At 39.4% G+C, this 13,000-nt stretch overlaps 1 long non-coding RNA gene across 3 annotated transcripts in view; it reads left to right on the top strand.

Annotated features, from left to right (window-relative positions):
- The window catches only part of LOC102899529, a 31,360-nt gene extending 19,539 nt beyond the window's left edge, over positions 1-11,821 (top strand). Inside the window, exons 3-4 of one of the 3 annotated variants that reach the window (XR_002144734.2) lie at positions 10,177-10,213; positions 11,374-11,821. This is a non-coding gene — a long non-coding RNA (uncharacterized LOC102899529). The remainder of the gene's footprint in view (positions 1-10,176; positions 10,214-11,373) is intronic. The other 2 variants (XR_006585316.1, XR_441148.4) reach the window with 2 other exon arrangements.
- Positions 11,822-13,000: the final 1,179 nt, after the last annotated feature.

Here is a 13,000-nt window from a genome sequence, read left to right on the forward strand (position 1 = left end):
ACCATAAGGCATCTGAAGAAATGTAAAATAAAGATTTATGTCTCTAGGTTTTTATGATAACAAAATAAATGAAAAATACATCTATGTTGAACATCAGTATAGGTTAAGTACATTATCATATAATGGAATACAATGCAGCCATTAACATTCAGCTGCAAAGAGCTTTTAAAAATCACAGAGGAACATAAAAAAAAAAAGCTTACAACCGTCTGTTAAAACAAAATGATTTAAAGCAGCTTGTGAGTGGATTGAAAATTCAGCAAGATTGCCTAAGTTAGAAGTAGGTGAGGGAATGAGGCCAACAAGAGTAGGTACAAAATAAGAGCTGGAAAAAAAAAAAACTATTGCAGAAATGGAAACAATTGCTCAAGTTTGAACATTGGCTACAGGTGGACCACAAATCTGGCTCTATACAAATTCAGAAGGAAATGGTGCTCTGGAACATCACAGTGTGGAATTTGCTAGGGAGATAAATAGAAAGATGGCTAGGTATGATTAAAGGCACATATGAGCTTCAGCAGTATGATTCTGTGGTGGATCCACTGGGCAGACTCTCAGCAGCCTGAAAATAGCAGAAGCCACAGCATCAGAAGCTGAAAAAAATGAGTGTTGGCTAAATTCCAGTTTGGAAATTGACACAGTGAATGTGGGAGAAAGCCAGGATAATAAAGGCAGGTGGAGTGCTTGTTTGAGGAATCATTTTTTCATCCAACAAAATTAATAAGTTATTGATTGATACATGCTGTGTGCCCGGCATTATTCTAGTCATTTTGGGGGTACATTAGTGAACATAACAAAGAACTCTAACTTCAGGAGTGGGGTGGATAGAGAATACAGAGTAAATAATAAAAACAATAAGTTTGTGCGGTTAGGAACAAAAACTATGGAACAGAGTATAAGGAATTGGGAGTATGGCGTGAGGTGGGTGGGAGTGTGTGTGACCAGGCAGTGAAGGCTGGAAGGAGGTGCGGGAGTGAGTCGTGACCATCTTTGGGGCAATAAGGTCCAGGGGTGAGGCCACCCAGGCCACCAGGATCTAGAATGGGCAGTGAGGAAAGAAAGATGGCATGAGGACCTGAGTGCTTAGAAGGAGAGAATAGAGAGGGTCTAGGTACAGTTCTTGAGAGAAAGAGAGAAATCGGAAGGGTCTGCCAAGAGCGGGGAATTCCTGAGCTTGGAATCTTAAGAGATTCACAATCCTTATCTTAAACTCACTCGCTTTCATCACAGAATTATTTTTTTAACGTTTTTATTTATTTTGAGAGAGGGAGCACGCATGAGCAGGGGAGGAACAGAGAGACAGAGGAAGAGAGAGAATCCCAAGCGGGCTCTGCATGTTTGCACAGAGCCCGACATGGGACTCGAACTCACAAACCAGAGATCATGATCTAAGCTGAAATCAAGAGTTGGATGCTCAACCAACTGAGCCACCCAGACCCTGTCACAGAATTATTTTTAAATTTTCCAATTACACATGTTTCCAGAGGTACAGCCCTTTCCCTGCTTTGATTTCAGAGCAAGTGGGCATAGTGAAAATTAGGATTTTATAGGAGAGAACTCTTTGATAAAAATTTTAAAAAAAGAATTGAGTGACTCACACATTTCAAAGTGTCTTCTTTAGAGGTTTAAAAATAAAAGTAGGATTGTTGGGCACAGAATTGTACAAACAGAATGATCACAACATGGGGCACCTGGGTGGCTCAGATGGCTAAGCACCTGGCTTCAGCCCTGGTCACAATCTCACAGTTCAGTTGGGGAATTCAAGCCCCGCATGGGGCTCTCTGCTGTCGGTGCAGAGCTCACTTCAGATCCTCTGTTCCTCTCTCTGTCCGCCCCTCCCTCACTGACATGTGAGCATTTGAGTGCTCTCTCAAATAAAATAAACATTAAAAAAAAGAAAAAAGAATGATCACAACTTTGTCAGAAAACAACATCGTCCACAATCATATGCTTAGAACAAAAAGGAAAGGAAGATGGAAGAAAACACCAAATTATCTACTGTGGCTGGGCTATTTTTGGGTGGTGGGACCATACCAATTCTCTTTCTGTGTTTTTTCTTGTTCTTTATACTTTTATAATGGCTGAAGAATCATTTACCTATAAGTAAAGTCCTGCTGGAAAGAAAGGGAGTGCAATAAACAAAGGGCACAAAAAGATAATTAATGTAGGAAATAAAAATAGTAGGCATAGTATGAAAATATACTCAACATCACTAGTAACCAAAGAAGTGAAAGTTGAACATTTAAAAATTTATCTTTTTTGCTCATGGCATTAGCAATTAAAAGTAGTTTTATAATGTGGAACTGAAAAAAAATCAACAAAGAAATGGTTCAACCAAATTTTCTAGAACTAAAGGAAAGAGAGCCCACCAAGTGGCTGTCAATATAGATGAAAACAGACTCACATCAAGGCATAGTCTCATTAAATTTCATAACACAGGAGTCATAGATATGATCCTACAAGTTTCGAAAGAGAAAAGAAAACAGATTATGTAAAAAAGGATGATGAATCCGAACAGCTCTGGATTTTTCAACAGCAAAACTGGAAGCTAAAAGAAAGTGGAGAGATGTCCTCAAAATATCAGAAGCAAAATGTTTTGCAATCAGTAATTTTATACCCACAGAGCTATCAATCAAATGAAGATAAGAAAAAGACATTTTCAGGATCTCATAAAATTACCTCTGATTCATTCCTTTTTTTTTTTTTAAGGGAGATTACCACAAAAACTAGTACACCAAAAAAAGAGAATTGGAGAAACAAGAGATGGAAAAAGAACATCTTAGGATGATGTTAAACAATGATCCCCAAATGGCAGCTAGCTCTGATCAGAACAGGTCAGAAGTCTCCAAGAGAAAATTCTTTAGGAATATGATTTGATGCATTTCTTATGTTTCTAAACATCTTGAGAGGAATTTAGATGATTAATGGAGACTTTTTGGTTGAATCAGTAGTTAAGTATGTTCAAAATAAGTAAACAGGGGCACCTGGGTGGCTCAGTCGGTTAAGCATCCGACTTCAGCTCAGGTCATGATCCTACGGTTCATGGGTTCGAGCCCTGTGTTGGGCTCTGTGCTGACAGCTCAGAGCCTGGAGCCTGCTTCTGATTCTGTGTCTGCCTCTCTCTCTGCCCCTCTCCTGCTCACACTCTGTCTCTCTCTGTGTCTCAAAAATAAATAAATGTAAAAAAAATAAGTAAATAGAAGTAGGTAGTTGTTAACTCTAGGGGAGACACAAAGTTGTACAAGAAAGAAACTATAACTCATAAGATAACATCTGACTCAGTCTGAATAATGTGTAAATAGTCACGAGAATGTAAACACTGAATACATCTCTGACAAAATTGTGATGTAACTACTGGGAGAATGGAGGGCTAGGAAAGGGCATGTATATGGTGGGAAAAGAAAGCAACATCCTTTTCTTCCCATAGAGGGAAGTTAGAACATAATGAGTAAGCCAGACCTCTCTTCTTCCTTTGGGCACCCTTATGTCTGGATGGGAAGTTACCAGAAAGGCAAACAGCTTGAGGATCAATGTGACCCAGTGGCGATATATAGCAGAGTAGAAATATAGATTCTTGGTCCTTGGTGATCCGCCACTGAATTAACCAATCTTGGAATCTTCTGCAATCTACTTGGTGTACAGGGACCTCAGTGAGGACACTGTGAACGTCTGTGGCTTCCACATTCAAGCCCTTTGCACAACTATCCCCAAAAGTTGGCACATCTTCTATACAAGATTTTCTATAAAACTCTAAAAACAAAGAAAGAGTCTATGTTAATGATTAGAATACATCATTATTAAGCACCAACAGCGTGCCATGTCCTTAGGGCTACCTGAAGATTGACAGCCCTTTTGGACCATGAATTTTACTGCGTTAGTTTTAAATCCTTACATACATAGAATTATTGACAGAAAAAAAAAAAGACTTATTTAAAATAGCCCCTAATAATTGTATAGGAGTTTATACTTTTAAAGAATAATTTCAACATGTGACAAATTATTGTTCTAAAGAAATACTATGTGCTATCTGCTTCAGAAATGCAGATCTAAAGAAAAGAATACGACCATTTAAATTCATTTAAATTTCTACAGGGGCTTTCAAATATATAAAATTACCAAAAAACCTCGTCCTTTACATCACAGGACAAAAAGTAAATAAGTAAAGATGAAGACAGGTGGAATTAAAAAAATCATAATCACAAGTATTGGAACTGATCTTATCAATATATTTGCTGATATTGGTAGAGATGTAAGGAAACTGACTCCATCTCTAATCACTGATCTCAAGTAACCAAAAAGGAACTCACCTGTAACCAGTGACAATAGATTATCATGACTGAGTTCCCTGGATGTGGTAGGTGCTATATTCAGTACTTTATGTACATCTTTTCATTAATTTTTTTTGCAATTATCTTAGGAAGGGGATCTTATTATTATTCCCATTTGGCTAGAGAAAAGTAGAGTTCATGAAAGCAAGAGTTGAACTCAGATATGCTTGATTACAGAACCTGAGTCCTTAATTACTGTGTTACATATTCTTTCATTAAATGTGAAGAAACTTGATATTAAATATGAGAATGCTGCTACAACCATTTTGAATATATTTCTATACTAAATATTCAGTGTGGGGGTACGTTGCTGTGGGTAACTGTTCTCTGATTGTGGGTACACACATCTGGTATTTCTCTCAGCTCCTGATCTCTTTTTATGCTCAGATGTACTTGACCCTAGACTGGATATACCATGTAAACACTGCTTCTACATTTGTTTGGGATTTTAGTATTCTGTTTGTAATCTTCCATTTATTCACCAAGTCGTGATGTCTGGTTTTGATCCTATGCTCCCATAGACCAAGGTGTGTGTCTGTCTCACCTGCTTGTGAGTTCCATCAGAGTCCTGAATTTTGTCAATCATTCATGTAATCTGCAAGTAAGAAAAATGAGTGAGCAGGAGGGCCTCAGTAAGGGGTGGGGTGATGATCAGACTTCACTCAGGCACAGCGCCTGGTTGCTGCCTGAACCAAGGGCTTAGGGGAGCGCAGGCCCTTTGGACACCAAACACAGAATCACAGACTGAATTCTCCTGTTACGGCCACCGTTAGCTCGCTACCCTCCAAAGATTTTTCATTTGCTTGCCAAGGAATCAGTATAAAATGGTTTGTGAACAATGTCCCAGAATGCTCCTGACAGACCCCGAAATGGAACTGGAAAGCATTAAACAGGGTTGTATTGTCAATAAATGATATGTAAGAACATCAACATAAAAAGCTTTTATGTCCGTCTCAATTATTTAATCTCTGCTGGTTCAGATGCACATCTTCCCTGCCCTGGTGTTAATAAACACTGACATCTGAAGTGAAGCGAGCTGTTTCCATATCCTTTGAAAATGGAAATGGAGGTGCCAAGGGAGTGCAGAAAATAGAAATGGGGAAATGTTGTTCATCAGAATAGCCGCTGATTAAAAATGCACGGTAATACCGCCAGGGCCATGGATTTGTACAGCGGGTCTTCTGGATGATAACAGTTTGTCAGGTTGGGCCTTTTGCTCTAATGATACATACGCTCAGCCCAGCTGCGGAGGCTGATGCTGTAGATGCTTTCTGAGGTTGGATGTCCCCTCAAGTTTCACTTTTAGGGAAGTCTTAGGAAAATGGAGACCTTAGAAAGCATCAAGTTCAATGCTCTTGTTCTACAGAAAAGGAACTATAACCCAGAGAGAGGAGCAGCTTGCTAAGGTCAAAGCGATGGCTTACATGTGTCCAGAACAGAACTCCGTTAACTGTTGACAGTCAACTAACTGACAAGAGACATTCCCACACAATGCAGACAAGCACATGGTTTAGTTGAGAGGACAGACCCATCCTGTGAGAGACAGGTCGCCTTTCTCTTAGGCACCCAAACACCTAGGGGCAGACATGCACAGCCGTGCTCTGTTATTTCTGGAGGGTGGGATCATGAGTGATTTTAATTTTCTTTTTGTCTCTTTCTTTAAAAAAAAAGTTAATAGCATTTACATTGCTTATTTTATAGTGAGTTTGTATTGCTTTTATGCTTTAAAAATAAGATAAAATATTTTAAAAAGCATTTCCAGGTCCAGGATATGACCATGGGATGGGGTTGTTAAGATCAGAGCAATGAGTGTTGCAAGTGGGGATGGGGGTGGCATCCACAATTGAAGGGCATGTTGTGAGCTGAATTGGCTATGTAGATGTTGAAGTCACTCATGACGGCAGTGTGAGAAGGTCAGAGGGAAAGCTGGGAGTCAGGGCCATTTCTTCAATTATTGCACCAAGGTGGGGATGTGTGTGTGCAGAAATCAAGAAGGATAGTGGGCGGCTGATCTACATGGCACGAATTTTAGTGAAAAATAATAGAGTTATGCTCTGGAAGCAGCAACAAAGGCTCTAACAGGGGAGGAGAGATGTGGATGAGAGGGCCAGATTTCCACCAAGACAAGGAGATGGGGTGACTATTTTGTGAAGAGGTGGAAAATATGGGCGAGTTTCTTTCTTTTCCTTATGAAACATAACACACATAAAAAATACATCAAAACCTAAATGTATGGTATAATACATGATTGTAAGGCATATGTCCATGTAACCAACCAACCTGTTGCAGAAACAGATCATCAGCAGTACTCTAGAAATACTCTATTCAGTGTTCCCTCCTCATCACGTCCCTTTCCCTCAAACCCTGGAATTAACTACTGTAGTGACTTTTGGAGTCATTTCTTCCTTTATTTCCTTTGCAGTTATTATTACTTTTTTCATTCCACTTTTCCTTTCTACTTGTTTGGATGTTAGAGATTACTTGAGATATGACAATTTATATCCGTAATGTATCAAAGTCTAATGTAACCCTCTCAGAGGACAATAAAAACAATTAGGATTCTAATCACATTTTTATAATTCTAATTCCATTTACTGCTTTCCTAACCAATTTGCTACCATTTTTAAATATTTTAAAACTATATTTAAAAAAAATTTTTTTAATGTTTATTTATTTTTTGAGAGAGAGAGAGAGACAGACAGAGTGTGAGCAGGGGAGGGGAAGAGAGAGGGAGGGAGACACAGAATCCGAAGCAGGATCCAGGCTCTGAGCTGTCAGCACAGAGCCTGACATGGGGCTTGAACCCACAAACCAAGAGATCATGACCTCAGCTGAATTTGGATGCTTAACCTACTGAGCCACCCAGGTGCCCATAATTCTCTATATTTTAAAATATTAAGACATTGCTATTATTTAATGCTATCAGTGTTCATTTAGCTTTATATATGCACTTTACTACTTTCTTTACTTTTCTCTCTCTTGTAGCTCAGACTTTTTATTTGCAGTCATTGTCCTCCTGTGCAAAGCATATCCTTTAGAATTTCCTCTCACGTGAATGTGATGGCAGTGGCATCTCTTGGTTTTTGTTAGTCTGGAATATTTTTATTTCATCTTCTTTCTTTTATGATATATTTTTGGGTTGTAAAATTCAAGTGGCAAGTAATCTTTCAGCTCTTTGGAGATAGGACTACATTGTTTTCTGGTTTCCATTATTGCTGTTGAGAAATTGACAGTTTAATTGATGCTCCTCTGAAGTTAATACCTTTTTTCCTCTGGATGTTTTTAAGGTTTTATTTATCTTTGTCTCTAGTTTTCTGGACTCTCACTATAATGTGTCTATCGTTTTTAGCTATATTGCTAAATATTGTGATTCTTGAATTTTTGGATTGGCATCTTTCACCAATTCTGGAACATTTTCAGCCATTATCTTTTCAGGTATTATCTTGGCTCCATAATATCTAGCTTCTTCTGACACCAACTAAATACATGTTAGACCTTCTCGTTATGTCCTCTATATTCCTTACCTTTTCTTCTGTGATTTCCATTTGTGTGTGTGTGTGTGTGTGTGTGTGTCTTTCTATGCTGCATTAAAAACCATCCACTGAATTTTTATTTGTTACTGCCTTTTTCTTTCACAGAAGTTCTATTTGGTTCTTTTCCAAATATGTTATATTACTTTTATGATTTTATTTCATCTTCAAGCAGATATCTTCAAGCATGTCTTTCATAATTTTAAACACAAACATAATTACGTTATAGTCTTTATCTGATACTTTCTATGTCTGAAGTTGTACATGTGAGTTTTTATTTATTGCTGTGGGGTTGTTAGTTATGATTGTGTGCATGTAATTGTAGTTGAAAAAAAACTGTAATAACAACTCAAAGCCTACGATGGATTCTACAAAAAGAATGTTCTTTGCTTCTGCTTGGGGTCTTGGGCCACTAATAATCTAGGACCATCTTATCGGATTTAAGGATTGAGGTTCCCAGGGTAAACCAGTTTAGCCTCACTCTGAGGCTGTGGTCCTTGGAAGTCTTAGCTTACATAGAACCTGCCCATGTGTCTCCTGTTAGACCCTCTGACTTGCCCAGGTTCAGGGATTGGTAAATGTTCCCTTTACCACCAGGCCATTGAAATCAAGGTTTAAACTTTTCAGAATGGACACAGGCTCTCAGTAACTTTTCTGCTTATTGAACTCACTGGGTCATCCTTTTCTCTTTAGTTTTATAATTCCTTGATGCCTTCTTAGCTCTTTGATTTTTTCAGGAAGACTTCACTTCAGTAAATTCAGCTCTTTTTTTAGTTGTTTATAGCAGGAAGTTGTTCCAAATAACCTATGATATTATTAAAAATAAGGGGTTTGGAGGTTTCTTTACATGGAACGAGGATTCCAGGGAGAATGGTAGGAAGTTTTCTTAGAAAAAAAATCACAGTGGAAGAAGACGAGAAGGAAGCTCTAAGGGAAACGAAATTAAGAAAATGTGATATATGAGAAACCTGGAGAGGTTTGCCTTTTGTACTATGGTTTAAGGGTATGAGGAATTATGGTATCGACTGGGCTCTAGTTTCCAGAGGGGAAAGGCAAAGACCCCAATGATATCAGCCCAATAACTGGTCAGACTTGGAGACTGGGGCTGTGGGCACCAGCTTTGCTAGGGAAACAGCAAAACCCTGAAAATCCATTGTTCTGGTGATCCTGGAGTACTCTTCCTAGAAGGTTAAGAAGGGAACTCTTAGTTCCAAGAATGATCACCTCTTGAAAACATTAGCAGTGGTATTCAGTGGCTTGGAGCCTCTGTGACTTCATTGCAATCTGGGATATTGGCAGGAATTATGAGCATTATTCATTTCAAAAGACTAATTTCATTTTTTTATTAAAAACCTTTTTAAAAATTATTTAATTTTGAGAGAGAGAGAGAGAGCGAGCACACAAATGGGAGAGGGGGCAGAGAGAGAGGAAGGCACAGAATCCAAAGCAGGCCCCAGGCTCTGAGCTGTCAGCACAGAGCCTGACACGGAGCTCGGACTCATGAACCATGAGATCATGACCTGAGCTGAAGTTGCAGGCTTAACCGACAGCCACCCAAGTGCCCCTTAAAAGACTAATTTTAAATGGTTATAGAAGTTTGTAGTTGTAGCTCTGTTTTATAGCGCATCATTTGTGGCCTCTGGGGTGAAATGTGGAAATCCAGATCAGAGGCATAGCTTTTCCGATGGGGAAACAGACCATGTTTTTAATGTTGTAAACTACAGCTGTGTTCACATATATACAGAAGAAAAAATTCCTCAAAAACACATCAAATGCTGCCAGGGAATTTTTAATTCTTTCTTCAGACTTTTCTTTGTTTTCTAACATTTATGCAATAAATATAAATTATTTGTATAATCAAAAAATAACAGGTTATTTTAGAACGGTAACAAAGTGCTGTCTACTTCACAGTTGAATCAGAACAATCCACAAATTATTTGTAATGTGGGATTAGAATGTAATTACACCATAATATTAAAATAGAATATACTGAAAAGCAAATAGTTGGGATACAGGAAAAGGTAACTTTAGTTCTCAGGTGTAGGAAATAAAGGAAATAAAGCCAAGCAGCTCACAGAGAAATGTGGCTGCTGCCTTGTCACAGAGATTCTGTTACTCTAGGACCGTTTATAGAATCCAGAAAGACCTTTGATGGCTTCCCTCACTCTCTCTGGAAGATTCTCCTGGACAGGAGCCCTGACCTTATCTCAATCAGTGTGAAAGCCTGAGAGAGAGAGGTGGTGGGGGTGTGGTGGGGGGAGCAAGAGGGAGGGAGAGAGAAAGACTAACTTGCTTCTTGATTCAACCTTACTTTCCAGCTGTGCTTGATGGAAACATCTGTTCTTCAGGTAAAAGGTAAACCTTTTAACTATTCATGCGTCAGATCCCATTACTGCTTTTGTAACCAGTTTTTGGAAATGAAAATTTTCAAAGGCTCAGTTGGCAAGTTAGAGGATCCTGCTTTGTGTCCCTCTGGCAATTCAGTGAGCAGCAGCTATGTCAGGAGCTTTGTTGTGGGAATACTTGGCTGGATCTTTGCTTTGACTTGGTTCTCTATCACCCCAATGACTCTGGGAAAATCACCTCTCTTGGTCTCTGCTTCTGGCATCTGGTAGCCCAGCTTCCAGCTGACTCCCAATGATTGCTGCCTTCTCCTATTCATACCCTTGTTGAGTCCCCTCCCACCCTGTACCAAGTAAATAAATAGGGACAAGTATTTTTATCTATACTGCATATGTGAGAAACAGAGTTGTTAAAATAAGTGACTTGGTTAGCTTAATGGGCTAAAGGGACAAGAATCTGGTGTCACCTAATACCAAATCCACCTTCTCGTGATGCTATTCCTTGGAGGGAGAGGAAATGAAATGAATGAAATCAGCAGTTTTGCATTCATTCCAATGGTTGCTCACAGGGTCAAGCAGTGCCCTCACACCCAGAGGAAATGCATAAACACATATTTACCCTTCAAAATTATTTTCAGTTAAAGACATCAATAAATGATGAGGAACATCAAGAGGGATGTGTACCCCTCTTTCCTCCTCTATCTTTTTAATTAATCATTCTACCCCCTTTGCTGTTGGTTCAGAGACAGATTTGCATAATATCTTGGTTGCCATGGCTGATAACATCCTTTGTTAGTTAACTCTTAATGGAGGAGTCATGAAAAAGCCTGTAAATGACCACATGAATTATGCATAAGGAACTCAACTCAAGTCATGCATATAAAATGGGCATTAAGAACACAACTTCGACTCTCTTATTCTTTAAAAAGAGCCCCACACAGGGCTTGCTAGCCTAATCTGTAGCCTTCTTATAGCACGAAATGGAGTTTGATTTATTGGTTTGAGCTAATTTACAAAATGGAGATCACTAACCAAGAAAATCAAGTTATATAAACACAGTTGGCATCTGGTAAATGATAATACACCTTTTACACTTTCTCTGTACCTTGTAGAACATTATGTAATATTCTGTGCACATGGTGACTCATGAAATCTCTTTCTTCTCCCACCCAGCCAAGAAGAACCAGTTTTAGACTGGTGTCTGATTTGCTGAAGAGCTTGGAAGGTACCAGAGGAGATTCATGTCGAAATCCCATCTCCTGTTCTCCAATCTTACTTTCTATGAAGACAAAACTTTGAAGACAAACTGAGTTTCCACAGGAATAATCACACAGAAGGACAGACCACTGCTAATTTAGGTAGCTGGCGATGCAGGGGTGTTGCCTCCTCTCCAGCATGTCAGCCCAACTTCCTTTCAGTCTCTGCTGTCCAAGACCCGGTCTAGCTAGTTCAAACTCATCTTCTCACCAAATTCCAAGGCTATTAAAGATTCAAGGACAGGGCTCAGTTGGTTAAGCATCCAACTCTTGATTTCAGCTCAGGTCATGATCTCACCGTTCATGAGTTCAAGCCCCATGCTGGGCTCTGCACTGACAGTGCGGAGCCTGCTTGGGATTCTCTCTCCTACCCTCTCTCTGCACCCCCATATGTTTCTCTCAAAATAAATAAATAAATAAATAAATAAATAAATAGATATTTTTTTAAAAAGGGGTGTGGGGCAGCTGAGAGGCTCAGTCAGTTACGCATCCAGCTCTTGGTTTTGGCTCAGGTCATGATCTCACGGTTTGTGGGTTTGAGCCCCACATCAGGCTCCACGCTGGCAATGCGGAGCCTGCTTGGGATTGTCTTTCTATCCTTCTCTCTCTGTCCCTCCCCTGCTCACTCTCTCTCTCTCTCAAAATAAATAAATAAACTTTAAAAAACAAGAAAGAAAGCCCATCGTCTTAAAAAAAAAAAAGGGAGGGGGCGGGGGTGTTTGGTCTATTCTTTTGTTTGAAACTAACTAAACTCTCACATGACCTGTTGGAAAAGAGCATTCCTACATGGTTTGATTGAATCTTATTCGGAGAATTCAGTTTTGTTTTTCAATCACATGTAACTTAAGAACAGCTTGCTGATGCTTTCCCATGAGGGCAATGGAAAAATTTGAGATTTGGGTCAGCTAGCATGCATGCCTAGCCCAAGCCATCTCCATCTCTCACCACACTACTGCCATGGCCCCTGATGTGGTCTCCTTGCCTCCCCCTCTCACTCTGTACAGCCCATTTTCCATACAGCAGCTGAAACCACCTATGGCTTCTCATCACACTTAGACCAAAGTTCAAGCCCCTGACCCTGGCCTTCCATGCTTTCCTCACTGATTTTGTACCACCTTCCTCCTGCCCGCCACTTTACAGTCCTTGTTCTCTTTTGGTTTGTTGAACACATTAAATGCTTCTACCTAGGTCCTTCACCCTTATTTTTTTTTTGTCTGGAATGATCCCACGACCCTGTCTTTGCCTTTCCAGATCCTTCTCATCATTTCCATTTCTTATCAAGTGTCACTTTCCCCAGAGAATCCTTCTCTGATCACCCAATCTGAATTAGTAGTTCTAGCAAATTACTTTTTGTAATTTTATTTTCATCTTATAATTTCCTGATATTTCCTTGTTTTTTCAATCTGTTTTATTGTTTGTCTTTCCTCTACTAAACAGTAAGCTCCAAAGGCAAGGGCCTTTTATGTCTTATTCTCCTAGAATGTTGGCTGGCACAGCCAGCCTTCAGTGTTTGTTGAAGGAATGAATGAATGAATGAATGAATG

This window comes from Felis catus, chromosome C2 (genome assembly GCF_018350175.1).
Source record: "Felis catus isolate Fca126 chromosome C2, F.catus_Fca126_mat1.0, whole genome shotgun sequence".
NCBI lineage: Eukaryota > Metazoa > Chordata > Mammalia > Carnivora > Felidae > Felis > Felis catus.